Source organism: Suricata suricatta, chromosome 5, assembly GCF_006229205.1.
Source record: "Suricata suricatta isolate VVHF042 chromosome 5, meerkat_22Aug2017_6uvM2_HiC, whole genome shotgun sequence".
Classification (NCBI taxonomy): Eukaryota; Metazoa; Chordata; class Mammalia; order Carnivora; family Herpestidae; genus Suricata; species Suricata suricatta.
The window spans coordinates 29,832,587-29,837,263 of record NC_043704.1 but is presented as its reverse complement, the minus strand read 5'-3'; positions in this window follow the sequence as shown (position 1 = coordinate 29,837,263).

Below are 4,677 nucleotides of genomic sequence, written 5' to 3'. Positions count from 1 at the left end.
TCTGCAATTCTGAATCTCAAAATTACTAACCCCAGGATCTGCTGTGTATCTAATTCTGTCCCTATTTGCACTGCACTTATTTTTGGCTCACCATCATGTGGTAGCAGAAGAATACATCTCTTTAGTTCACAGCTTATCAGATAGAGAGGAACCATGTCCTAGAACCCAGAGAATGCCATCCATACTTGGACCTGATTTAGATAGATGATGACCACCTGAGCATGATGCTGTACCATGAGAACCCTAGGGGTCATGGAAGGAGCTGAATGTATTTTCTGTACAGTCAGAGGGCAGGTAAATTATCACACAATAAAGATGGCCCTAAGTTCTTTGGATCTCTCTCCACGGAGGTAGGGGGTATTTGTCTCCCCCCCTTGAATCTAAGTGGGCTCTTTGACTGCTTTGGCAAATAGAATACGGCCAAAGGGATGAGGTGCCAGTTTCTGGACCTAAGCCTTCAGAGACTAATGTTTCCATTTCCTGTGTCTTGAAATATTTACCATTGGACTCTTGAGTCTCCATGTAAGCAGTTGTGCTGGAGGGGCCATGCGGAGACATCCTAAGACTACATGGAGAAGAGCACAGCTGAATCCAACCTTCCAATAATTCTTGCTAAGCCCAAGCATGTCAGGGAATCCATTTTAGACCCGTTAGCTGAATAACACTGACCGACTCCAGCCAACACGATAGAGAGAAGAACTTCACAGTTGAGCCCTGACTACATTTCTGACCCACAGAATCATAAAATAGAATAAAATGGGACAAAATCATGAAATAGAAGTAGAATAAAAGTGGGTTTTCAGCCACTTACGTTTTAGCCACTTTGGGATAATTTATTGCACTGCCATCGATAACTGGAACAGTGTTTCAGTGTGAGACATCTCAGTCTGCAGTTGGTTGCATACAGAGGAAAAAACATATCATTTTCGTATAGAGAAGAATTGCTGTTTCCCTTGATCTTCTTGGGGTAAGATTAGTCTTAGGTGTAGGCATTCTCTGTTCCTCATACAATAAATCTGACCAGCACCACCCTTGCTGCGTTAATAAGGTTTGTTGTTGTTGTTGTTGTTTTAATTTTGGAGTTCAATAATTGGGGACTACTTAGATGTAATACTCTAGATTTTCCTTTTAAGCTTTATTAATAAAGATCGCCATTAATAAAGCCACTCCATGTTGTCCCATATCTTTGGAGGTCAGAGGAAGCTGTGGGGGGGGGGAATATATTTTTATCCCTCTCTAAAGTACTTTTGCCAAGCCAAATTTTCCAAATTTTATTTTATTTTCTATTGATTTTATTTGCTTTTAAATACTAGTGAGAAGGAGAGGAAAGAACTGATTATTTTTGTCACATTCCATTAACCAATGCAAATAACTTTCCTTATGCTCACTGAACAATTTAAATGCATTTCTGCAGTCAACCTGTCTTTAATCTTTTTGCAACGTGTCTGTTCACTGGGGAGTTTAGATCCCCATGGCACCTCTCCCTCCTTATGGTTAGAGTAAGTAAAAATACAGACTACAGTCCTTACAGTTAATCTGTAAAATTTTTAATGTTCATTTAATTTAAACCATAAAAAACCCCATTTAATCACATGCTATATCCATAAACAGATATGTTTAAAATCTGGTCTTAAAAAGACTTGGGAAATCAACTTGCGTTAAAGCTGTTCTAAGAATTTTCATACTCTGCTTATTGGTGACTCTGGGTGTCCTCTCTGAGCTGACCATCTGTGTAGCTATCTCTTCGCCTTCTTCACATATAACTCTGATCAGTGAAAGCCACAAAACCTAGGAAATCTTCAATCCAGTTTAATCTTCTCAGGTGGAGTAATATTACAAAAGCACTGTTTATCTCCCTTGACACTTTTCTTTACATTTCCTTCAAGGAGAAAAAGTTGTCTCCTCCCATCTTCTTTCTCAATCCATCCTGTTCATTCACAGTGACTGTCATGCAGATCCAGCCTTGTTATTCTCAGGCTTTCTAACTCTAAACAGCTAAGTGATATTAGGCTCCCCAATATTTCCTATAACACTAAATAGGAATCTAGGTATAAGTACAGAATATGAGGTATTCTATAAATAAGAATCTGGATTCTATAGCTGTTTCCTGGTTAAATTAGAGTTCTAAACCCCTCAGGAGACTGGATCATTTTGGGGTTCCATCGGAAAGGACCAGCTGTGCAATGACAAAATGTCCCTTTCTCTACCCCCTCATTATCAATAAAGAAGGGCTTCATAGCTCTGTAACTTTCTGGTAAGAGCCTCACCCTACTGTTAATCCTTTACTCACAGCATCCTCATTATTATTTTTCCTGAGACCATTAAGATCAATCTTATTATGGTGTTTGTATTGATTTCCTTCAGTTGCAACAAAAAGCACATTAAATTATTCCTCATCTCCCAGTAAAGATTCCTCCTCTTACCCATATTCCACCCTTTCACAATTCCTGAAACTTCCTATGCTTTTAGAATTCACAGTCTTTTGGGGTGTCTGGGCCGCTCAGTCAGTTAAGCATATGACTTTGACTCAGGTCATGATCTCCTGGTTTATGGGTTAAAACCCCACATTGGGCTCTGGGCTGACAGCTCCAGCACCTGGAACCTGCTTCAGATTCTGTGTCTCCCTCTTTCTCTGCCCCTCCTCCACTTGTGCTGGCTCTCTCTTTCTCTCTCAAAAATAAATAAACATTAAAAACATTTAAATAAAAAAAAAATTTTTAATGAAGAATTCAGTCTTTCAACAGAAAAAACTCCTGAACCTTTAACCTGTTTCTTTGCCCTCGTGCTCTAACTGAAACTGGATTCTCCCTGGAGGACGCTGGTTCCCTTGCCGCCCTCTCAAGGAGGTGGCTGTCTCCTCATGCCCCTCCCCCTTTCTGCTCAGCCTGAAGGAGGGGTACTTTCTCTTTCCTCAACATTGCCACTTCAAGATCATCCTCCCTTCTCTCTGTTGGAAGATATCTCCTGTCATACCTCCTCACTGCATCATTTACGGTGTTCTCTCATTTCCTGAACCTAATCCCTGGCTCGCTGTCAATGCTATTCCCACTGAATTTGATGAAATGTAAAATTTCATCAAAATGTACATCCAGGGGATCTTTCCAAAGCACTGGTCCTTGAGTTCCCTGAACTCTTCTTGAAGTTTCTCAACTCTTACCCTCATACACTCACTCCAATGGTCATATGTTAGACCTTGCCCCATTACCAAAAAAATACAACCTTTCCGTATTTCAATTTCAAAATCCTATACTTCACTCCCTGAGCAACTCCTGTCTCTCCATTAACAGGTGAAGGCAACAGCAAGACTCTTGCTTCAAACTTTGAGCTAATGCAGGCTAGAGAACATACATTTCATAATATTGCTTGATAACTCTGTTAGGAATTTGAACTGTTTTTCACTATCATAGATCATGCTGAGCCTGATATCTTTGTGCAAACTGCTGATCGCTAATGAATTTATTTACTAATATGCATTTCTGGGCATTTATAGATTCAGAAAGATGAGCTCTTTTAGTGCTCCTGCTGCATTAGTTGAAAGTGGTTAGCTTTGATCAGAGGAGTTATAATGAGGACTAGAAGATACAAACCTTTTTTCCCCCTTTATACTTCTGTATAGTTTGAATTTTAAAATAAGAACCAGTATTTATAAATCAGTGATAGGGCTAAAATCTTTTAGTTTTAAAAATAGTGGATAATGCTAACCAGTAATTCACAGAATATAGAAAGCAAATTGCCGATGAATATGTGAAAAAAAGTTCCAAAAATGAATTTTAAGGCCAGTATGAGTATCCTCTTATTCTTTGTGAGAAACTTAGCTTTTGCCTCTTTATACTTTTAGGATTTCGCTCTTTACCATTTTGCTGTTTGGGTATATTCTGAAGGTATATTTAAGGTGTTAATTTCATCTAATTTACAGGATATTTAAAGGTGTAAATGTATTCTCATTGATTTTACCTGAGATATGCTATACTCTTCTTTCAATTTTGCTTTTTTTTTCACTGATGGGTTATATAAAACCCCTCTTTTTCTCATGTACCTCCCTTTTTTCATGTTTTATTCATCTTTATGCCAACCTGTTCTTTCTCTGTGGCTCTTCTGCCATGTTTAATTAATGCGCAAATCTCTTGTGTCATGACGTGAATAAACAGAGTCATTATTACATTGCTTGAAGTAAATACTTTCTGGAGTTTCCTCTTTTTCTGAAACTTTATGAAAACTTCTATTCTGTTGCTTTATCATACATTTTAATTTCCCTTTTTAAAGTATGTACTCACTTTTACTCTCCTCCAACAGTATTTACCAAATTACATGGAATAAGGAATGAGTTTATGTCCACTGTGTGCCAACTTGGGTGCAATTCCCATTCTTGTGTTGGGACTTTATCCAGAACACTGTTTCAGGAGCATGTGCTGAGCGCATAAGCTCTTTGATTACTTAGAAGACTTTTATCTATTTCTGTACTGCAGGAATGAGATGAGCCTTTCTGTAGTCACCACCTGTTGTTGTTTTTTTAACATTCTGGAGAGATAATGCACTTGGATCTGTAGAACCCTCAGTGTGTAATGACCAGAGGCCTTTCTGCCCCCATCCCTGTATCCAATGCTTTATCTGTGAGCCTTCCATCTTGCAGAGGATAGTGAGTTACTACCACCAGTCTTGATTTGGGGTGGCCCACGG